The 23,050-nt window shown below is 52.7% G+C and overlaps 1 long non-coding RNA gene across 16 annotated transcripts in view; it reads left to right on the top strand.

The window, feature by feature from the left end:
* Positions 1–794: 794 nt before the first annotated feature.
* The window catches only part of LOC135408201 (uncharacterized), a 28,802-nt gene continuing 6,546 nt past the window's right edge, over positions 795–23,050 (top strand). For 2 of the 16 annotated variants that reach the window (XR_010427345.1, XR_010427341.1), the window contains exons 1-6: positions 3,076–3,332; positions 3,742–4,520; positions 7,796–7,927; positions 8,900–9,021; positions 13,359–14,166; positions 19,618–20,464. This is a non-coding gene — a long non-coding RNA (uncharacterized LOC135408201). Of the gene's footprint in view, positions 1,078–2,162; positions 2,272–3,071; positions 3,333–3,741; positions 4,521–5,688; positions 5,718–6,094; positions 6,273–6,757; positions 7,309–7,795; positions 7,928–8,899; positions 9,022–12,870; positions 13,064–13,183; positions 14,201–19,617; positions 21,204–23,050 lie in introns of those variants that run through there. The other 14 variants (XR_010427340.1, XR_010427342.1, XR_010427344.1 and 11 more) reach the window with 13 other exon arrangements.

Here is a 23,050-nt window from a genome sequence, read left to right as displayed (position 1 = left end):
GGGCGGGGCGGGGCCGCAGAGCCGGGCGGGCTGGGATTGGGCGGAGGCGCTCGATGCTGATTGGGCAGCGCTGCCGGCCCGCGGTATAAAGGGCCGGCGGGGCGGGTGCGGTCGGTTGTGTGTGAGGGCTGAGGGTGTGGCCCCGCTGCTGCCCGGGCTGCGGAGGGGAGAGCGCCTTGGCCGCGGGGTTATGGACCAGGGGAGCCGGGGGGCGTTTAGGGGCGCCTTGTGCTGGGCAGCCGGATTAGCTGGGGGCCGGATAAACCTGTTACCTGCCGGGTAACCCCGGGGGGAGCCGTGGCAGGGCTGCGGGGCTGTTGCTCTCTGGGTGTCTCAGGGTTTGCCTCGGAATCCCAAAGTCTTTCCCCGTGCAGGGTTTGGCTAGTCTCAAAGGCAAAGACTGGTCTCACTTAGTTTCTTGGTGCTGCATTAATGCTTTTTGCTCCTTCTCTGTGCAGTTGTGCCCTCCCTGGGGCTCAGCTCAGGTCCGTGCCCCGCGGCTGGTGGAGTGTGGCGAGTTGTGCTTCCTGCCGGGCGGGAGCTGCCTTGGGAAGCTGCTCTGTCCCCACGGCTGTGCCGAGCTGGGAGCTTGGACAGGGAAGGGCAGGGCCCGTCCTGCCGGTGAGAATTGGGTTGGGCTGGGGGAGGATGGAATGGAGTGTGTGCCTGTTAACTCCACGGAGAGCCAACAGCTGGGAGAGACCCCGAGCAGGTTTGGTGCCATGAGAGCAGCTTCCAAAGACCTTGAGTGTTGGAGAAATGTCCAGGAGAATGGGTTCCTTTTTTGCAAGGACAGGGGGGTTGCTGTGCTCTCTAGCAAAAAAAGGTTTCCTTACTCTCTCAGCAGGATGTCGAGTGCCACCGTGTCCCTGAGGTCACCCTTTCTCCTGTTGGGAGAGCACGAGGTGGATGGAGAGGATCCCCAGGCATCTGCAGGAACAAGGGACTTCTATGACTCCAACTTGCCTACTGCAGTTGTAGGATGGACTTTCAAGATACCCTTGGGAATGTGCCAGCACTCTCCTGCTGGAGTTTTTTTATGCTGTATTTGAACACAATGAGTAAAACTAAAGTCAGGTCTGTTCTGGAGTGTGTTACACTTGTGCAAAGCTCCTTCCTTCTGTTTATTTTCTGTTCTGGAAAGCACGGTCTGGGGTTCCTGGGCACTTCTTATTAAATGATACTATGAAAATAATTTTGTAGTGAAAGGGGAAAGGAGCTGTCTGTGAAAGTTCAGATGTCCGTGATAAAAGCCTTATGTGTTTTCAGTCAGTGAGCTCTTAAAATACCTTAGTGTGTAGGAATGCCTGGCTTGGAAAACTCACCAGCTGAGTCTTAGAGGCTTCTTTGAAGAGCTGATTTCAGGCAGCAGAATTGGCCCCCAGGAGGGACTCTGTGCCTGCTCTCCCGTGGCTCCAAGGGATCTCTGGCCCTTCACGCCGGCACCGAGATTTTCTCGGGAAGGGCCTCAGATCCCCGGACCAGTCTGGGACACAGGCAAGATCCCCCTGCAGTTCAGGACCAAATTGACCCCCCTGGAGGGACAGTGCTGTTGGTGCCCCCGGGTTGGGGCACCCCGAGGACTCCAGCGCGCACCGAAAGGATTATTCAGGGAGATCCTCGGGGTGCCCGGCCCTGGGGAGCTCAAAGCAAGGTCCCTGCCATGGATTCAGGCATTGCTGAGAGTATCCCAGGGGTCCCTGTCCCTGCTAGACATGGAGCTCTCTAAGGGGCTGGAATTGGGTGATAAAAGTGGTGCTCCAAGTGCCAAAGAAGTGTGGGATTGGGATTAAGAAATGAGCAGTGAGGGTCCAATTGGCTGTTTTCTCTTGACTGTGACTGTGAGAGCTCCAGGAGTGCCAGGTGTGTGTTCCAGTCCCCAGCATTGGGTTTGCACATGTCCTGGTCAGACACAGGTCCAACTTCCTCAGTCCTTAACCCAAGAGAGGGAGAATGAAGGACTGGCAGTGTTAAGGTGATTGGTGTGACAGGGGTTAAACTGGGAAAACATTGGGGAATTCCTCAGTTTCTCTATTTGCCAAACCTGTGCTAGGAAGAGATGGACTGGAAAAGTTGAGGCAGAAATGAAATTGAAAACTGGGCCTATTGACACTGTAATTGCTGAAACTAAATGTATCCAAGCAGCAGCTCTTGTTGTGCAGGGAATAACTCCTGTCAGCAGCAAGGCCCCGACTGAAGGGGCAGCTGCAGTTGTTCCTGTGGTGTGGGCCAGTGGAACTGCAGGAGAGTGGAAGAGGGCAGAACCTGTAGGTACTTTACCCCTGATGTGGGATCTCTGCTGGTAAGGCCAAGCCAGTATCCTTTAAAATCAGAATGGCAGCTTGGATTGGTTGCAGGAACAGCTGAATTTGCTCCTCCTGGTTTGCTTGTAGAAGGTGAATGCCAGAACCTGCCAAGAAAACCAATGGCCAAGGGGATTGATTAGTGCAGGACCTGAGAGAACCCCCTGAAATGACAGCCTGGAGTAGTTTCCAGGATTAGATTGCAAAGATGGCCTTCGCTGCATCTCCTTGAGCAAGGAAAGCCAAGAAACCTTTGCTTTTGCAGGAGAAAATGTGGAAAGCAGGAAGGAAGAAGAGAAGCCCCGTGACTCCTCCCTGAGCCCCAGCCAGCCCCTGAACTGCCTTGCTGGGAATGGTGGGACGGGCTGGACTCTGGATTGCTCCCTCTGGATGTGTGGTAAGACTGTTATGGCAACTTTTAAGAACAACCTGTAAGAATTTTCTGCCTTGGCTAGATGGTGCAAGGGCAGCCTCTAAGCAGCTGAAGCCTTCTCTGAGGAGAGCTCTGGGTGTGCCAGATGTGTCAGAACTGTTGGAAGCATCTTTGGTGGGGAGGGCAAAGAAAGGCCAAGGTGTGCAGTGACCCCCCTGAGAAGGGACTTTGAGTTAATGGCATCCCTGCAAGTGAACTTTGTGGGCTGTTCCCCTGTAGGGCAGGTGACAGTCCCAGCTACAGTGATGGGATAAATGGTTAAAAGAGAGCCCCAAAAGCTGGAAATCTTCCTGCAGGCTCTTGGCAAAGAGAGTTTGGTGAGTTCCCCCTGACAGAAGGACAGTGACAGCTTTTGAGTGCTGGTAGATCCTTTGAATAGAGAGCCTTGAGTGTGTCCTTGTTTCCCCAGTAGGCCTTGTCCAACTCCCCATCTTCCAGGGGATATACCTATTGAAGTTTCAAATGCTGTTCCTAATCCTTTGTTGGCTTGAGGCTCTCCCCTCAGGAACTGCAGGAACTCCTGGTGCCGCCTGGGCCGATGGATTGGACGCCCCAGCCCCTCCGTTCCTGCCCAGCCACTGGGGCCGTGTCAAGTGGTGGCACTGCCAGCCCTGCAGGGGAAGTGGGAAGGGCCTTTGCAGGTCTTGTGGATCAAATTTATAGCAGGTAAAGTTGCAGAAAAAGGACTTGGGGTCTGTTATCCTTGAGTTCAGAAAGCTCCTTTTGATTGTTGAGCAGAACAAAGTGGATCCTTCAGAGTTCCCATCCATGTTTGTGTCTCAGCCTGTGTTAGGATTCAGGGCTGTCAGTTGTTGTCACTGACGAGTCAAACTGTGCTTTAAATAAGGAGACACTGGCCTGGTAGCCAAGTGTGAAGAAAAGAGGGGAAATGATATCTGAGTGTTGAGATGTAACAAGGGCTAATCCTTTTTGCAGTGGGATGTAGCCTGGAAGCTCCCCAGAGCTGAGCCAAGGGATTTCAAGGGATGAACTAAGGAAGGTGAGGAAAGAAGGAAGAAGGGAACTGAGGCATCAGCCAAGCAGCACCAAGTTGCTGTGTAAGCAGGTGAGTTGTGTTGAGGTTCCTGAGGCAGGCACTGAGGACTTTGAGGGCTCCAGACAGGGAAGACCTGGGAAGCCCCTCAGTGAAACCCCTCAGAAACCTGAAGCCCCTGGGTCTTTTTGGGAGCCTGAGCTATTGCAGCCCTGGGGATGGCTTTGGTTTCTTTTTCTCCTCAAAGTAAAACTGTACAGGGGAGTCTGTGATCTCCCTGATTTTTGTATCATAACTGGAACTTGGAAGAAAGTTGACCTTTGTGTAATGTCCCAACTGACTTGGCCGGGTTGAAGCAGCAGTGCCAGATTGTTGTCGTGTGCAGGTTATTGTTTGTGTCTGAGCTGTTTGGTGTTAATTTTCCAAGGGGGGTCATGGAATGTTCTGATGGTTTTGTCCCAATATTTGGAGGTAGTGCCCTGGATTAGTTGATTTCTGCCTCCCTCCCTGATGTCTGAGTTTGGAGATGTACCAAGAACTGGTAGTTTTTGCAGTGGGATGTTCCCTAGAAAGTGCATGGAGCTGAGCCAAGGAACTTAAAGGGACTGAGCAAGCAAAGTCAAGAAAGAAAGAAGAAGGGAACTGAGGCAGCAGCCAAGCAGCACCAAATTCCTCCACAACCAAGTGAGTTGTCTTGAAGTTGCTAAGGTGGTCACTGAGAACTTTGGGGGCTGCAGGCACAGGTGACCACCAGAGACCCCTGATGGAGCCCCTCAGAGACCTTATAAAGGTTTGTGTTTATGGTAACAGGTGTTGGGAATGTCCTGAACACAGAACAGGAATGCAGGGAAGGAAAATGAGCCCTCCTGTAATGCTGACCCCTCCCATCAGCTGCAGTGGAGACCCCTCCGTGTGCCCTTTGGGAGCTGATTGCCAGGACCCCCGTGGGGCTGGGATCATGGCAGGGTGTTGTAAGCAGGGAATGCCTGGCTTGGAAAACTCACCAGCTGAGTCTTAGAGGCTTCTTTGAAGAGCTGATTTCAGGCAGCAGAATTGGCCCCCAGGAGGGACTCTGTGCCTGCTCTCCCGTGGCTCCAAGGGATCTCTGGCCCTTCACGCCGGCACCGAGATTTTCTCGGGAAGGGCCTCAGATCCCCGGACCAGTCTGGGACACAGGCAAGATCCCCCTGCAGTTTAGGACCAAATTGGGCCCCTGGAGGGACAGTGCTGTTGGTGCCCCCCGGGTTGGGGCACCCTGAGGACTCCAGCGCGCACCGAAAGGATTATTCGGGGAGATCCTCGGGGTGCCCGGCCCTGGGGAGCTCAAAGCAAGGTCCCTGCCATGGATTCAGGCATTGCTGAGAGTATCCCAGGGGTCCCTGTCCCTGCTAGACATGGAGCTCTCTAATGGGCTGTAATTGGGTGACAAAAGTGGTGCTCCAAGTGCCAAAGCAGTGTGGGATTGGGATTAAGAAATGAGCAGTGAGGGTCCAATTGGCTGTTTTCTCTTGACTGTGACTGTGAGAGCTGCAGGAGTGCCAGGTGTGTGTTCCAATCCCCAGCATTTGGTTTGCACATGTCCTGGTCAGACACAGGTCCAACTTCCTCAGTCCTTAACCCAAGAGAGGGAGAATGAAGGACTGGCAGTGTTAAGGTGATTGGTGTGACAGGGGTTAAACTGGGAATACATTGGGGAACTTCTCAGTTTTTCTATTGGCCAAACTCACCCAAACCTGTGCTAGGGAGGGATGGACTGGAAAAGTTGAGGCAGAAATGAAATTGAAAATGGGGCTATTGGCACTGTAATTGCTGAAACTAAATGTGTCCAAGCAGCAGCTCTTGTTGTGCAGGGAATAACTCCTGTCAGCAGCAAGGTCCCAACTGAAGTGGCAGCTGCAGTTGTTCCTGTGGTTGGGCCAGTGGATTTGCAGGAAAATGGGCAAGGGCAGAAGCTGTAGGAATTACCCCTAAGCCAGAGTCTGTACTGGTAAGGCAAACACAGTATCCTTTAAAATTAGGAAGCCAAATTGGATTGGTTCCAGTTAAGAGCCGAGTTTGCTCCTCATGGTTTCGTAGTAGCAGGTGAATGCAAGGACCTGTAGAGAAAGCAAATGGCAAAGATGATTGATTCCTGGAGCAGGGGCTGGCAGACAGTGGCACTGGATGTTTGGTTGTGGTTGGGAATGACCAGCTTGACCTCCCCAGGGTTGTCTGTGCTGGGGGTGGGTTTGGGTCCTGTGTGGCCACAGGTCTGTGCAGCAGCTGGAGCCTGGGCAGGTTTGGGGGCTGTGGTGTGCCAGGCTGCTGAGTTTGTTGTCCCTGTTTCCTTTCAGTGTCCCTGCTTGTTTGTTTGTTGCCCTACAGGCAGAAGAGCCCAGGCCTGAGCTGGCTGAGTGTTGGTGTGACCCACAGTGGGTGTCCCTGCCCTTGGGACAGTCCCCAGAGCTGCCTTTGGCATCCCCTGCTGAAGGGTGGGAGCTGCCCAGAGCCAGCAGCATCCAGCTGGAGGATGCAGGAGGATGCAGCTTCTGTTGTCTGGGAGGTAAGAGGTGGGGTGCAGGAGCTGGCAGGGGTGTTCTGCAGGCAGAGGGAGGGCAGGAGCAGGAGAATTGCAGCTGCAGCAGCTGGGTCAGTGCTGGATGGAGTCAGGCTGGGGAAGGGCCCTGAGTGTCAGGGCAGGGGAGAGCCCAGGGTGGCCCTGGGAGCCCTGGGGCTGTGACCAAGTGCAGTGGGCAAAGGAATGGGCACTGGAGAGCTGGGCACACAGCTGGAGGAGTTGCAAGGAGCACCAGGAGACTGGAATGCAGGAGCAGCAGCTCCTTGTGTGTGTGTGTAGAACCAGCTGTGCTGCAGCCCCCAGTGAGGTGGGAAATGAATCTCAGGAGGCTGGGAACGAGTCCCACAAACTGGTGAAAATGGGATGGTCTTTTCCCAATGTCTGAAAAGCTTTTCTTTAGTGTTGCTTTATCAATTGAAAACTGGAGTGATTGTCGAGGTGTTGGCTCCTTGTTTTCCTGTGTCTCTGGTGAGGTGTTGACTCAGTACCTTTCTTGGAGCTGCTGTTGGATGAAGAGGTGCCCTCAGTTCACCTGGAAGGTCCTGGTTTTCTTCCCTGCTTCTCCCAGCTTGTCCAGGAGATGGAATTCCAGTGCTACAGTCTACATGGCTCGTGGTGCTCCCAAAAGGAGCCTTTGTGCCTTCAGGGTAAGTTGTGTTGTCACTGGAGCTGTTGGGAGAAGTGGAGTGTTGGCAGGGAGAGGCCTGCAATGATGTTGCTGTGGCACAGAAGAAATGAGCAGTGAGGGTCCAATTGGCTGTTTTCTCTGGACTGTGACTGTGAGAGCTGCAGGAGTGCCAGGTGTGTGTTCCAGTCCCCAGCATTTGGTTTGCACATGTCCTGGTCAGACACAGGTCCGACTTGCTCAGTCCTTAACACAAGAGAGGGAGAATGAAGGACTGGCAGTGTTAAGGTGATTGGTGTGATAGGGGTTAAACTGGGAAAACATTGGGTGATTCCTCATTGCTCTATTTGCCAAACTCACCCAAACCTGTGCTAGGAAAAGATTGGAAAAGTTGAGGTAAAAATGAAATTGAAGATGGGAATATTGACATATTTAGTTTCTGCAATTACAGTTTCAAAGCAGCAGCTCTTGTTGTGCAGGGAATAACTCCTGTCAGCAGCAAGGTCCCCACTGATGGGGCAGCTGCAGTTGTTCCTGTGGTGTGGACCAGTGGAACTGCAGGAGAGTGGAAGAGGGCAGAACCTGTAGGTATTACCCCTGATGTGGGATCTCTCCTGGTAAGGCCAAGCCAGTATCCTTTAAAATCAGAATGGCAGCCTGGATTGGTTGCAGGAACAGCTGAATTTGCTCCTCCTGGTTTGCTTGTAGAAGGTGAATGCCAGAACCTGCCAAGAAAACCAATGGCCAAGGGGATTGATTAGTGCAGGACCTGAGAGAACCCCCTGAAATGACAGCCTGGAGTAGTTTGCAGGATTAGATTGCAAAGATGGCCTTTGCTGCATCTGCTTGAGCAAGGAAAGCCAAGAAACCTTTGCTTTTGCAGGAGAAAATCTGGACAGTGGGAAGGAAGAAGAGAAGCCCCGTGACTCCTCCCTGAGCCCCAGCCAGCCCCTGAACTGCCTTGCTGGGAATGGTGGGACGGGCTGGACTCTGGATTGCTCCCTCTGGATGTGTGGTAAGACTGTTAGGGCAACTTTTCCAACAGCCTGTAAGAATCTGCTGCCTTGGCTAGATGGTGCAAGGGCAGCTTTTAAGCAGCTGAAGCCTTCCCTGAGGAGAGCTCTGGGTGTGCCAGATGTGTCAGAACTGTTGGAAGCATCTTTGGTGGGGAGGGCAAAGAAAGGCCACGGTGTGCAGTGACCCCCCTGAGAAGGGACTTTGAGTTAATGGCATCCCTGCAAGTGAACTTTGTGGGCTGTTCCCCTGTAGGGCAGGTGACAGTCCCAGCTGCAGTGATGGGATAAATGGTTAAAAGGGAGTCACAAAAGCTGGAAATGCTCCTGCAGGCTCTTGGCAAAGAGAGTTTGCTGAGTTCCCCCTGACAGAAGGACAGTGACAGCTTTTGAGTGCTGGTAGATCCTTTTAATAGATAGCCTTGAGTGTGTCCTTGTTGCACCAGTAGGCCTTGTCCAGCTCCCCATATTCCATCATATATATATATATATATTAAAGTTTCAAATGCTGTTCCTAATCCTTTGTTGGCTTGAGGCTCTCCCCTCAGGAACTGCAGGAACTCCTGGTGCCGCCTGGGCCGATGGATTGGACGCCCCAGCCCCTCCGTTCCTGCCCAGCCCTTGGGTCCGTGTCCAGTGGTGGCACTGCCAGCCCTGCAGGGGAAGTGGGAAGGGCCTTTGCAGGTCTGGTGGGTCACATTGATAGCAGGTAAAGTTGCAGAAAAAGGACCTTGGGTCTCTTCTTCTTGAGTTCAGAAAGCTGCTTTTGATTGGTGAGCAGAACAAAGTGGATCCTTCAGAGTTCCCAATCCGTGTCTCAGCCTGTGTTAGGATTCAGGGCTGTCAGTTGTTGTCACTGAGGAGTCAAACTGTGCTTTAAATAAGGAGACACTGGACTGATTGCCATGTGTCAGGAAAAAATGTGGAATGATATCTGAGTGTTGAGATGTAACAAGGGCTGATCCTTTTTGCAGTGGGATGTAGCCTGGAAAGTGCACAGAGCTGAGCCGAGGGATTTAAAGGGACCAAGGAAGGGAGGTGAAGAAAGAAGGAACTGAGGCATCAGCCAAGCAGCACCAAGTTGCTGTGTAAGCAGGTGAGTTGTGTTGAGGTTCCTGAGGCAGGCACTGAGGACTTTGAGGGCTCCAGACAGGGAAGACCTGGGAAGGCCCTTGGAAACCTTCTAAGGGTAGGTGTGTGTGGTGATAAATTTTGGGAATGGTCGTGAATGTGGACCAGGAATGCAGGGAAGGAAAATGAGCCCTCCTGTAATGCTGACCCCTCCCATCAGCTGCAGTGGAGACCCCTCCGTGTGCCCTTTGGGAGCGGATTGCCAGGACCCCCGTGGGGCTGGGATCATGGCAGGGTGTTGTAAGCAAGGAATGCCTGGCTTCTAAAGCTCATAAATTGAGTCTTAAAAGGCCTTTTTGAAGAGCTGATTTCAGGCAGCAGAATTGGCCCCCAGGAGGGACTCTGTGCCTGCTCTCCCGTGGCTCCAAGGGATCTCTGGCCCTTCACGCCGGCACCGAGATTTTCTCGGGAAGGGCCTCAGATCCCCGGACCAGTCTGGGACACAGGCAAGATCCCCCTGCAGTTTAGGACCAAATTGGCCCCCCTGGAGGGACAGTGCTGTTGGTGCCCCCGGGTTGGGGCACCCCGAGGACTCCAGCGCGCACCGAAAGGATTATTCGGGGAGATCCTCGGGGTGCCCGGCCCTGGGGAGCTCAAAGCAAGGTCCCTGCCATGGATTCAGGCATTGCTGAGAGTATCCCAGGGGTCCCTGTCCCTGCTAGACATGGAGCTCTCTAAGGGGCTGGAATTGGGTTCTAAAAGTGGTGCTGCAAGTGCCAAAGAAGTGTGGGATTGGGATTAAGAAATGAGCAGTGAGGGTCCAATTGGCTGTTTTCTCTTGACTGTAATGGTGAGAGCTGCAGGAGTGCCAGGTGTGTGTTCCAGTCCCCAGCATTTGGTTTGCACATGTCCTGGTCAGACACAGGTCCAACTTGCTCAGTCCTTAATAAAATAGAGGGAGAATGAAGGACTGGCAGTGTTAAGGTGATTGGTGTGACAGGGGTTAAACTGGGAAAACATTGGGGAATTCCTCAGTTTCTCTATTTGCCAAACTCACCCAAACCTGTGCTAGAAAGAAATGGACTGGAAAAGTTGAGACAGAAATGAAATTGAAAAATGGGAATATTGACACTGTAATTGCTGAAAGTAAATGTGTCCAAGCAGCAGCTCTTGTTGTGCAGGGAATAACTCCTGTCAGCAGCAAGGCCCCGACTGAAGTGGCAGCTGCAGTTGTTCCTGTGGTGTGGGCCAGTGGAACTGAAGGAGAGTGGAAGAGGGCAGAACCTGTAGGTATTACCCCTACTGTGGGATCTCTCCTGGTAAGGCCAAGCCAGTATCCTTTAAAATCAGAATGGCAGCTTGGATTGGTTGCAGGAACAGCTGAATTTGCTCCTCCTGGTTTGCTTGTAGAAGGTGAATGCCAGAACCTGCCAAGAAACCAATGGCCAAGGGGATTGATGAGTGCAGGACCTGAGAGAACCCCCTGAAATGACAACCTGGAGCAGTTTGCAGTATTAGATTGCAAAGATGGCCTTTGCTGCATCTCCTTGATCAAGGAATGCCAAGAAACCTTTGCTTTTGCAGGAGAAAATGGGGAAAGTGGGAAGGAAGCAAAGAAGCCCCGTGACTCCTCCCTGAGCCCCAGCCAGCCCCTGAACTGCCTTGCTGGGAATGGTGGGACGGGCTGGACTCTGGATTGCTCCCTCTGGATGCGTGGTAAGACTGTTATGGCAACTTTTTGAGTAGATGGTGCAAGGGCAGCGTTTAAGCAGCTGAAGCCTTCCCTGAGGAGAGCTCTGGGTGTGCCAGATGTGTCAGAAGTGTTGGAAGCATCTTTGGTGGGGAGGGCAAAGAAAGGCCAAGGTGTGCAGTGACCCCCCTGAGAAGGGACTTTGAGTTAATGGCATCCCTGCAAGTGAACTTTGTGGGCTGTTCCCCCTGCAGGGCAGGTGACAGTCCCAGCTAGAGTGATGGAAAAAATGGTTAAAAGGGAGCCCCAAAAGCTGGAAATCCTCCTGGAGGCTCTTGGCAAAGAGAGTTTGCTGAGTTCCCCCTGACAGAAGGACAGTGACAGCTTTTGAGTGCTGGTAGATCCTTTGAATAGACAGCCTTGAGTGTGTCCTTGTTACCCCAGTAGGCCTTGTCCAACTCCCCATATTCCAGGAGATATACCTATTAAAGTTTCAAATGCTGTTCCTAATCCTTTGGTGGCTTGAGACTCTCCCCTGCAGGAACTGCAGGAACTCCTGGTGCCGCCTGGGCCGATGGATTGGACGCCCCAGCCCCTCCGTTCCTGCCCAGCCCCTGGGGCCGTGTCCAGTGGTGGCACTGCCAGCCCTGCAGGGGAAGTGGGAAGGTCCTTTGCAGGTCTTGTGGGTCACATTTATAGCAGGTAAAGTTGCAAAAAAGGGACCTGGGGTCTGTTATTCTTGAGTTCAGAAAGCTCCTTTTGATTGGTGAGCAGCACAAAGTGGATCCTTCAGAGTTCCCATCCGTGTTTGTGTCTCAGCCTGTGTTAGGATTCAGGGCTGTCAGTTGTTGTCACTGAGGAGTCAAACTGTGCCTTAAATAAAGAGACACTGGCCTGATGGCCAAGTGTCAAGAAAAACTGTGGAATGCTGTCTGAGTGTTGAGATGTAACAAGAGCTAATCCTTTTTGCAGTGGGATGGAGCCTGGAAAGTGCACACAGCTGAGCCAAGGAACTTAAAGGGACTGAGCAAGCAAAGTCAAGAAGGAAGGAAGAAGGGAACTGAGGCAGCTGCCAAACAACACAAAGTTGTTCTAAAACAGGTGAGTTGTCTTTAAGTTGCTAAGGTGGTCACTTAGAACTTTGGGGACTGCAGGCACAGGTGACCACCAGAGACCCCCAATGGAGCCCTTCAGACTCCTTATGAAGGTTTGTGTATATGGTAACAGGTGTTGGGAATGTCCTGAATGCAGAACAGGAATGCAGGGAAGGAGAATGAACCCTCCTGTAATGCTGACCCCTCCCATCAGCTGCAGTGGAGACCCCTCCGTGTGCCCTTTGGGAGCGGATTGCCAGGACCCCCGTGGGTCTGGGATCATGGCAGGGGGTTGTAAGCAGGGAATACCTGGCTTCTAAAAGTCACCAGCTGAGTCTGAGAGGCTTCTTTGAAGAGCTGAATTCAGGCAGCAGAATTGGCCCCCAGGAGGGACTCTGTGCCTGCTCTCCCGTGGCTCCAAGGGATCTCTGGCCCTTCACGCCGGCACCGAGATTTTCTCGGGAAGGGCCTCAGATCCCCGGACCAGTCTGGGACACAGGCAAGATCCCCCTGCAGTTTGGGACCAAATTGGCCCCCTGGAGGGACAGTGCTGTTGGTGCCCCCCGGGTTGGGGCACCCCGAGGACTCCAGCGCGCACCGAAAGGATTATTCGGGGAGATCCTCGGGGTGCCCGGCCCTGGGGAGCTCAAAGCAAGGTCCCTGCCATGGATTCAGGCATTGCTGAGAGTATCCCAGGGGTCCCTGTCCCTGCTAGACATGGAGCTCTCTAATGGGCTGGAATTGGGTGATAAAAGTGGTGCTCCAAGTGCCAAAGCAGTGTGGGATTGGGATTAAGAAATGAGCAGTGAGGGTCCAATTGGCTGTTTTCTCTTGAATGTGACTGTGAGAGCTCCAGGAGTGCCAGGTGTGTGTTCCAGTCCCCAGCATTTGGTTTGCACATATCCTGGTTAGACACAGGTCCAACTTCCTCAGTCCTTAACACAACAGAAGGAGAATGAAGGACTGGCACTGTTAAGGTGATTGGTGTGACAGGGGTTAAACTGGGAAAACATTGGGTGATTCCTCAGTTTGTCTCTTTGCCAAACTCACCCAAAACTCTGCTAGGAAGAGATTGATTGGAAAAGTTGAGGCAGAAATGAAATTGAAAACTGGGGCTATTGAAACTGTAATTGCTGCAACTCAGTGTGTCCAAGCAGCAGCTCTTGTTGTGCAGGGAATAACTCCTGTCAGCAGCAAGTTCCTGACTGAAGTGGCAGCTGCAGTTGTTCCTGTGGTGTGGGCCAGTGGAACTGCAGGAGAGTGGAAGAGGGCAGAACCTGTAGGTATTACCCCTGATGTGGGATCTCTGCTGGTAAGGCCAAGCCAGTATCCTTTAAAATCAGAATGCCAGACTGGATTGGTTGTAGGAACAGCTGAATTTGCTCCTCCTGGTTTGCTTGTAGGATGTGAATGCCAGAACCTGCCAAGAAAACCAGTGGCCAAGGGGATTGATTAGTGCAGGATCTGAGAGAACCCCCTGAAATGACAACCTGGAGTAGTTTCCAGTCTTAGGTTGAAAAAATGGCCTTTGCTGCATCTCCTTGAGCAAGGAAAGCCAAGAAACCTTTGCTTTTGCAGGAGAAAATCTGGACAGGGGGAAGGAAGAAGAGAAGCCCCGTGAGTCCTCCCTGAGCCCCAGCCAGCCCCTGAACTGCCTTCCTGGGAATGGTGGGACGGGCTGGACTCTGGATTGCTCCCTCTGGATGTGTGGTAAGACTGTTATGGCAACTTTTTGAATAGATGGTGCAAGGGCAGCCTTTAAGCAGCTGAAGCCTTCCCTGAGGAGAGCTCTGGGTCTGCCAGATGTGTCAGAACTGTTGGAAGCATCTTTGGTGGGGAGGGCAAAGAAAGGCCAAGGGGTGCAGTGACCCCCCTGAGAAGGGACTTTGAGTTAATGGCATCCCTGCAAGTGAACTTTGTGGGCTGCTCCCCCTGTAGGGCAGGTGATAGTCCCAGCTACAGTGATGGGGAAAAATGGTTAAAAGAGAGCCCCAAAAGCTGGAAATGCTCCTGGAGGCTCTTGGCAAAGAGAGTTTGGTGAGTTCCCCCTGACAGAAGGACAGTGATAGCTTTTGAGTGCTGGTAGATCCTTTGAATAGACAGCCTTGAGTGTGTCCTTGTTGCCCCAGTAGGCCTTGTCCAACTCCCCATCTTCCAGGGGATATAGCTATTGAAGTTTCAAATGCTGTTCCTAATCCTTTGTTGGCTTGAGGCTCTCCCCTCAGGAACTGCAGGAACTCCTGGTGCCGCCTGGGCCGATGGATTGGACGCCCCAGCCCCTCCGTTCCTGCCCAGCCCCTGGGGCCGTGTCCAGTGGTGGCACTGCCAGCCCTGCAGGGGAAGTGGGAAGGGCCTTTGCAGGTCTTGTGGATCACATTGATAGCAGGTAAAGTTGCAGTAAAAGGACCTGGGGTCTGTTATTCTTGAGTTCAGAAAGCTCCTTCTGATTGGTGAGCAGAACCAAGTGGATCCTTCAGAGTTCCCATCCGTGTTTGTGTCTCAGCCTGTGTTAGGATTCAGGGCTGTCAGTTGTTGTCACTGAGGAGTCAAACTGTGCTTTAAATAAGGAGACACTGGCCTGATGGCAAAGTGTCAAGAGAAAAGGTGTGGAATGATCTGAGTGTTGAGATGTAACAAGAGCTAATCCTTTTTGCAGTGGGATGTAGCCTGGAAACTCCCCAGAGCTGAGCCACGGGATTTCAAGGGATGAACTAAGGAAGGTGAGGAAAGAAGGAAGAAGGGAACTGAGGCATCAGCCAAGCAGCACCAAGTTGCTGTGTAAGCAGGTGAGTTGTGTTGAGGTTCCTCAGGCAGGCACTGAGGACTTGGAGGGCTCCAGACAGAGAAGACCTGGGAAGCCCCTCAGTGAAACCCCTCAGAAACCTGAAGCCCCTGGACCTTTTTGTGAGCCTGAGCTATTGCAGCCCTGGGGATGGCTTTGGTTTCTTTTTCTCCTCAAAGTAAAACTGTACAGGGGAGTCTGTGATCTCCCTGATTTTTGTATCCTAACTGGAACTTGGAAGAAAGTTGACCTTGTGTAATTTCCCAACTGCCTTGGCCGGGTTGAACCAGCAGTGCCAGATTGTTGTAGTGTGCAGGTTATTGTTTGTGTCTGAGCAGTTTGGGGTTGATTTGCCAAGGAAGGCCATGGAATGTTATGGTATTTTTTCCCAATATTTGTAGGTAGTGCCCTGGATTAGTTGATTTCTGCCTCGCTCCCTGATGTCTGAGTTTGGAGATGTCCCAAGAACTGGTAGTTTTTGCAGTGGGATGTTCCCTAGAAACTGCATGGAGCTGAGCCAAGGAACTTAAAGGGACTGAACAAGCAAAGTAAAGAAAGAAAGAAGAAGGGAACTGAGGCAGCAGCCAAGCAGCACCAAATTCCTCCACAACCAAGTGAGTTGTCTTGAAGTTGCTAAGGTGGTCACTGAGAACTTTGGGGGCTCCAGGCACAGGTGACCACCAGAGACCCCCACTGGAGCCCCTCAGAGACCTTATAAAGGTTTGTGTATATGGTAACATGTGTTGGGAATGTTCTGAATGTGGAACAGGAATGCAGGGAAGGAAAATGAGCCCTCCTGTAATGCTGGCTCCTCCCATCAGCTGCAGTGGAGACCCCTCCATGTGCCCTTTGGGAGCGGATTGCCAGGAACCTGTGGGGCTGGGATCATGGCAGGTGTTGTAAGCAAGGAATGCCTGGCTTCTAAAAGTCACCAGCTGAGTCTTAGAGGCTTCTTTGAAGAGCTGATTTCAGGCAGCAGAATTGGCCCCCAGGAGGGACTCTGTGCCTGCTCTCCCGTGGCTCCAAGGGATCTCTGGCCCTTCACGCCGGCACCGAGATTTTCTCGGGAAGGGCCTCAGATCCCCGGACCAGTCTGGGACACAGGCAAGATCCCCCTGCAGTTTAGGACCAAATTGGCCCCCTGGAGGGACAGTGCTGTTGGTGCCCCCCGGGTTGGGGCACCCCGAGGACTCCAGCGCGCACCGAAAGGATTATTCGGGGAGATCCTCGGGGTGCCCGGCCCTGGGGAGCTCAAAGCAAGGTCCCTGCCATGGATTCAGGCATTGCTGAGAGTATCCCAGGGGTCCCTGTCCCTGCTAGACATGGAGCTCTCTAATGGGCTGGAATTGGGTGATAAAAGTGTTGCTCCAAGTGCCAAAGCAGTGTGGGATTGGGATTAAGAAATGAGCAGTGAGGGTCCAATTGGCTGTTTTCTCTGGAATGTGACTGTGAGAGCTGCAGGAGTGCCAGGTGTGTGTTCCAGTCCCCAGCATTTGGTTTGCACCTGTCCTGGTCAGACACAGGTCCAACTTGCTCAGTCCTTAACCCAAGAGAGGGAGAATGAAGGATGGCACTGTTCAGGTGATAGGTGTGACAGGGGTTAAACTGGGATAATATTAGGTGACTCCTCATGTCTCTATTTGCCAAACTCACCCAAACCTGTGCTAGGAAGGGATGGACTGGAAAAGCTGAGACAGAAATGAAATGGAAAACTGTGGCTATTGAAACTGTCATTGCTGAAACTAAATGTGTCCAAGCAGCAGCTCTTGTTGTGCAGGGAATAACTCCTGTCAGCAGCAAGGCCCCGACTGAAGTGGCAGCTGCAGTTGTTCCTGTGGTGTGGGCCAGTGGAACTGCAGAACAATGGGCAAGGGCAGAAGCTGTAGGAATTATCCCTAAGCCAGAGTCTGTACTGGTAAGGCAAACACAGTATCCTTTAAAATTAGGAAGCCAAATTGGATTGGTTCCAGTTAAGAGCCGAGTTTGCTCCTCCTGGTTTGACAGTAGAAGGTGAATGCAAGGACCTGTAGAGAAAGCAAATGGCAAAGATGATTGGTTGCTGGGAGCAGGGGCTGACAGACAGTGGCACTGGATGTTTGGTTGTGTTTGGGAATGAGCAGCTTGACCTCCCCAGGGTTGTCTGTGCAGGGGTTGGGTTTGGGTCCTGTGTGGAGCCTGAGCAGGTTTGGGGGCTGTGGTGTCCCAAGCTCCCCAGTTTGTTGTCCCTGTTTCCTTTCAGTGTCCCTGCTTGTTTGTTTGTTGCCCTGCAGGCAGAAGAGCCCAGGCCTGAGCTGGCTGAGTGTTGGTGTGACCCACAGTGGGTGTCCCTGCCCTCGGGACAGTCCCCAGAGCTGCCTTTGGCATCCCCTGCTGAAGGGTGGGAGCTGCCCAGAGCCAGCAGCATCCAGCTGGAGGATCCAGGAGGATGCAGCTCTGCTTTGCTGGGAGGTAAGAGGTGGGGTACAGGAGCTGGCAGGGGTGTTTTGCAGGCAGAGGGAGGGCAGGAGCAGGAGAATTGCAGGTGCAGCAGCTGGGTCAGTGCTGGATGGAGTCAGGCTGGGAAAGGTCCCTGAGTGTCAGGGCAGGGGAGAGCCCAGGGTGGCCCTGGGAGCCCTGGGGCTGTGACCAAGTGCAGTGGGCAAAGGAATGGGCACTGGAGAGCTGGGCACACAGCTGGAGGAGTTGCAAGGAGCAGTAGGAGACTGGAATGCAGGAGCAGCAGCTCCCTGTGTGTGTGTGTAGAACCAGGTGTACTGCAGCCCCCAGTGAGGTGGGAAATGAACCTCAGGAGGCTGGGAAAGAGTCCCACACACTGGTTAAAATGGGATGGACTCTTCCCAATGTCTGAAAAGCTTTTCTCTAGTGTTGCTTTATCAATTGAAAACTGAAGTGGTTGTCGAGGTGTTGGCACTTGTTTTCCTGTGTCTCTGGTGAGGTGTTGACTCAGTACCTTTCTTGGAGCTGCTGTTGGATGAAGAGGAGCCCCCAATTCACCTGTAAGGTCCTGGTTTTCTTCCCTGCTTCTCCCAACGTGTCCAGGAGATGGAATTCCAGTGCTACAGAACAGATGGGTCGTGGTGCTCCCAAAAGGAGACTTTGTGCCTTCAGGGTAAGTTCTGTTGCCACTGGAGCTGTTGGGAGAAGTGGGGGGTTGGCAGGGAGAGGCCTGGAATGATATCGCTGTGGTACAGAAGAAATGAGCAGTGATAGAACAACTGGCTGTTTTCTCTTGACTGTGACTGTGAGAGCTGCAGGAGTGCCAGGTGTGTGTTCCAGTGCCCAGCATTTGGTTTGCACATGTCCTGGTTAGACACAGGTCCAACTTCCTCAGTCCTTAACTCAAGAGAAGGAGAATGAAGGACTGGCACTGTTAAAGTGATTGGTGTGACAGGGGTTAAACTGGGAAAACATTGGGGAATTCCTGAGTTTCTCTATTTGCCAAACTCACCCAAACCTGTGCTAGGAAGAGATTGAGTGGAAAAGTTGAGGCAGAAATACGATTGAAAACTGGGCCTATTGAAACTATAATTGCTGAAACTAAATGTATCCAAGCAGCAGCTCTTGTTGTGCAGGGAATAACTCCTGTCAGCAGCAAGGTCCCCACTGAAGTGGCAGCTGCAGTTGTTCCTGTGGTGTGGGCCAGTGGAACTGCAGGAGAGTGGAAGAGGGCAGAACCTGTAGGTATTACCCCTACTGTGGGATCTCTCCTGGTAAGGCCAAGCCAGTATCCTTTAAAATCAGAATGCCAGACTGGATTGGTTGCAGGAACACCTGAATTTGCTCCTCCTGGTTTGCTTGTAGAAGGTGAATGCCAGAACCTGCCAAGAAAACCAATGGCCAAGGGGATTGATGAGTGCAGGACCTGAGAGAACCCCCTGAAATGACAACCTGGAGTAGTTTCCAGTATTAGATTGCAAAGATGGCCTTGGCTGCATCTCCTTGAGCAAGGAAAGCCAAGAAACCTTTGCTTTTGCAGGAGAAAATGGGGAAAGCAGGAAGGAAGAAAAGAAGCCCCGTGACTCCTCCCTGAGCCCCAGCCAGCCCCTGAACTGCCTTCCTGGGAATGGTGGGACGGGCTGGACTCTGGATTGCTCCCTCTGCATGTGTGGTAAGACTGTTATGGCAGCTTCTTGCATAGATGGTGCAAGGGCAGCCTTTAAGCAGCTGAAGCCTTCCCTGAGGAGAGCTCTGGGTGTGCCAGATGTGTCAGAACTGTTGGAAGCATCTTTGGTGGGGAGGGCAAAGAAAGGCCAAGGTGTGCAGTGACCCCCTGAGAAGGGACTTTGAGTTAATGGCATCCCTGCAAGTGAACTTTGTGGGCTGTTCCCTCTGTAGGGCAGGTGATAGTCCCAGCTACAGTGATGGGGAAAAATGGTTAAAAGAGAGCCCCAAAAGCTGGAAATCCTCCTGGAGGCTCTTGGCAAAGAGAGTTTGCTGAGTTCCCCCTGACAGAAGGGCAGTGACAGCTTTTGAGTGCTGGTAGATCCTTTGAATAGAGAGCCTTGAGTGTGTCCTTGTTGCCCCAGTAGGCCTTGTCCAACTCCCCATCTTCCAGGAGATATACCTATTAAAGTTTCAAATGCTGTTCCTAATCCTTTGTTGGCTTGAGGCTCTCCCCTCAGGAACTGCAGGAACTCCTGGTGCCGCCTGGGCCGATGGATTGGACGCCCCAGCCCCTCCGTTCCTGCCCAGCCACTGGGGCCGTGTCCAGTGGTGGCACTGCCAGCCCTGCAGGGGAAGTGGGAAGGGCCTTTGCAGGTCTGGTGGGTCACATTGATAGCAGGTAAAGTTGCAGAAAAAGGACATTGGTTATGTTATTCTTGAGTTCAGAAAGCTCCTTTTGATTGGTGAGCAGAACAAAGTGGATCCTTCAGAGTTCCCATCCGTGTTTGTGTCTCAGCCTGTGTTAGGATTCAGGGCTGTCAGTTGTTGTCACTGAGGAGTCAAACTGTGCTTTTAATTATGAGACACTGGCCTAGTGGCCCAATGTGAAGGAAAAAAAGGGGGAATGCTATCTGAGTGTTGAGATGTAACAAGGGCTAATCCTTTTTGCAGTGGGATGGAGCCTGGAAACTGCCCAGAGCTGAGCCAAGGGTTTGAAAGGGACCAAGCAAGGGAGGTGAAGAAAGAAGGAAGAAGGAACTGAGGCATCAGCCAAGCAGCACCAAGTTCCTGTGTAAGCCAGGTGAGTTGTGTTGAGGTTCCTCAGGCAGGCACTGAGGACTTGGAGGGCTCCAGACAGAGAAGACCTGGGAAGCCCCTCAGTGAAGCCCCTCAGAAACCTGAAGCCCCTGGACCTTTTTGTGAGCCTTAGCTATTGCAGCCCTGGGGATGGCTTTGGTTTCTTTCTCTCCTCAGTGTTGAACTGTACAGGGCAGTCTGTGATCTCCCTGATTTTTGTATCATAACTGGAACTTGGAAGAAAGTTGACCTTGTGTAATTTCCCAACTGCCTTGGCTGGGTTGAACCAGCAGTGCCAGATTGTTGTAGTGTGCAGGTTATTGTTTGTGTCTGAGCAGTTTGGGGTTGATTTGCCAAGGAAGGCCATGGAATGTTATGGTAGTTTTGTCCCAATATTGGTAGGTAGTGCCCTGGATTAGTTGATTTCTGCCTCGCTCCCTGATGTCTGAGTTTGGAGATGTACCAAGAACTGGTAGTTTTTGCAGTGGGATGTTCCCTAGAAACTGCATGGAGCTGAGCCAAGGAACTTAAAGGGACTGAGCAAGCAAAGTAAAGAAAGAAAGAAGAAGGGAACTGAGGCAGCAGCCAAGCAGCACCAAATTCCTCCACAACCAAGTGAGTTGTGTTGAAGTTGCTAAGGTGGTCACTGAGAACTTTGGGGGCTGCAGGCACAAGTGACCACCAGAGACCCCCGATGGAGCCCCTCAGAGACCTTATAAGGGTTTGTGTTTATGGTAACAGGTGTTGGGAATGTCCTGAACACAGAACAGGAATGCAGGGAAGGAAAATGAGCCCTCCTGTAATGCTGACCCCTCCCATCAGCTGCAGTGGAGACCCCTCCGTGTGCCCTTTGGGAGCGGATTGCCAGGACCCCCGTGGGGCTGGGATCATGGCAGGGTGTTGTAAGCAGGGAATGCCTGGCTTGGAAAACTCACCAGCTGAGTCCTAGAGGTTTCTTTGAAGAGCTGGTTTCAGGCAGCAGAATTGGCCCCCAGGAGGGACTCTGTGCCTGCTCTCCCGTGGCTCCAAGGGATCTCTGGCCCTTCACGCCGGCACCGAGATTTTCTCGGGAAGGGCCTCAGATCCCCGGACCAGTCTGGGACACAGGCAAGATCCCCCTGCAGTTTAGGACCAAATTGGCCCCCTGGAGGGACAGTGCTGTTGGTGCCCCCCGGGTTGGGGCACCCCGAGGACTCCAGCGCGCACCGAAAGGATTATTCGGGGAGATCCTCGGGGTGCCCGGCCCTGGGGAGCTCAAAGCAAGGTCCCTGCCATGGATTCAGGCATTGCTGAGAGTATCCCAGGGGTCCCTGTCCCTGCTAGACATGGAGCTCTCTAATGGGCTGGAATTGGGTGATAAAAGTGGTGCTCCAAGTGCCAAAGCAGTGTGGGATTGGGATTAAGAAATGAGCAGTGAGGGTCCAATTGGCTGTTTTCTCTTGACTGTGACTGTGAGAGCTGCAGGAGTGCCAGGTGTGTGTTCCAGTCCCCAGCATTTGGTTTGCACATATCCTGGTCAGACACAGGTACAGCCTCCTCAGTCCTTAACCCAAGAGAGGGAGAATGAAGGACTGGCAGTGTTAAGGTGATTGGTGTGACAGGGGTTAAACTGGGAAAACATTGGGGAATTTCTCAGTTTTTCTATTGGCCAAACTCACCCAAACCTGTGCTAGGGAGGGATGGACTGGAAAAGTTGAGGCAGAAATAAAATTGAAAATGGGGCTATTGACACTGTCATTGCTGAAACTAAATGTGTCCAAGCAGCAGTTCTTGTTGTGCAGGGAATAACTCCTGTCAGCAGCAAGGTCCCAACTGAAGTGGCAGCTGCAGTTGTTCCTGTGGTGTGGGCCAGTGGATTTGCAGGAAAATGGGCAAGGGCAGAAGCTGTAGGTATTACCCCTAAGCCAGAGTCTGTACTGGTAAGGCAAACACAGTATCCTTTAAAATTAGGAAGCCAAGTTGGATTAGTTCCAGTTAAGAGCCGAGTTTGCTCCTCATGGTTTCGTAGTAGAAGGTGAATGCAAGGACCTGTAGAGAAAGCAAATGGCAAAGATGATTGGTTGCTGGGAGCAGGGGCTGACAGACAGTGGCACTGGATGTTTGGTTGTGGTTGGGAATGAGCAGCTTGACCTGCCCAGGGTTGTCTGTGCTGGGGGTGGGTTTGGGTCCTGTGTGACCACAGGTCTGTGCAGCAGCTGGAGCCTGGGCAGGTTTGGGGGCTGTGGTGTGCCAGGCTGCTGAGTTTGTTGTCCCTGTTTCCTTTCAGTGTCCCAGTGTCCCTGCTTGGCTGTTTGTTGCCCTGCAGGCAGAAGAGCCCAGGCCTGAGCTGGCTGAGTGTTGGTGTGACCCACAGTGGGTGTCCCTGCCCTCGGGACAGTCCCCAGAGCTGCCTTTGGCATCCCCTGCTGAAGGGTGGGAGCTGCCCAGAGCCAGCAGCATCCAGCTGGAGGATCCAGGAGGATGCAGCCCTGCTTTGCTGGGAGGTAAGAGGTGGGGTGCAGGAGCTGGCAGGGGTGTTCTGCAGGCAGAGGGAGGGCAGGAGCAGGAGAATTGCAGGTGCAGCAGCTGGGTCAGTGCTGGATGGAGTCAGGCTGGGAAAGGGCCTGAGTGTCAGGGCAGGGGAGAGCCCAGGGTGGCCCTGGGAGCCCTGGGGCTGTGACCAAGTGCAGTGGGCAAAGGAAGGGGCACTGGAGAGCTGGGCCAACAGCTGGAGGAGTTGCAAGGAGCACCAGGAGACTGGAATGCAGGAACAGCAGCTCCCTGTGTGTGTGTGTAGAACCAGCTGTGCTGCAGCCCCCAGTGAGGTGGGAAATGAACCTCAGGAGGCTGGGAACGAGTCCCACAAACTGGTTAAAATGGGATGGTCTTTTCCCAATGTCTGAAAAGCTTTTCTTTAGTGTTGCTTTATCAGTTGAAAACTGAAGTGGTTGTCGAGGTGTTGGCACTTGTTTTCCTGTGTCTCTGGTGAGGTGTTGACTCAGTACCTTTCTTGGAGCTGCTGTTGGATGAAGAGGTGCCCTCAGTTCACCTGGAAGGTCCTGGTTTTCTTCCCTGCTTCTCCCAGCTTGTCCAGGAGATGGAATTCCAGTGCTACAGTCTACATGGCTCGTGGTGCTCCCAAAAGGAGCCTTTGTGCCTTCAGGGTAAGTTGTGTTGTCACTGGAGCTGTTGGGAGAAGTGGAGGGTTGGCAGGGAGAAGTCTGGAATGATATTACTGTGGCACAGAAGAAATGAGCAGTGAGGGTCCAATTGGCTGTTTTCTCTGGAATGTGACTGTGAGAGCTGCAGGAGTGCCAGGTGTGTGTTC

The sequence above is a fragment of the Pseudopipra pipra genome, unplaced genomic scaffold, assembly GCF_036250125.1.
Source record: "Pseudopipra pipra isolate bDixPip1 unplaced genomic scaffold, bDixPip1.hap1 HAP1_SCAFFOLD_229, whole genome shotgun sequence".
In the NCBI taxonomy this organism is placed as follows: Eukaryota; Metazoa; Chordata; class Aves; order Passeriformes; family Pipridae; genus Pseudopipra; species Pseudopipra pipra.
This window is presented reverse-complemented; position numbering and strand designations above follow the sequence as displayed.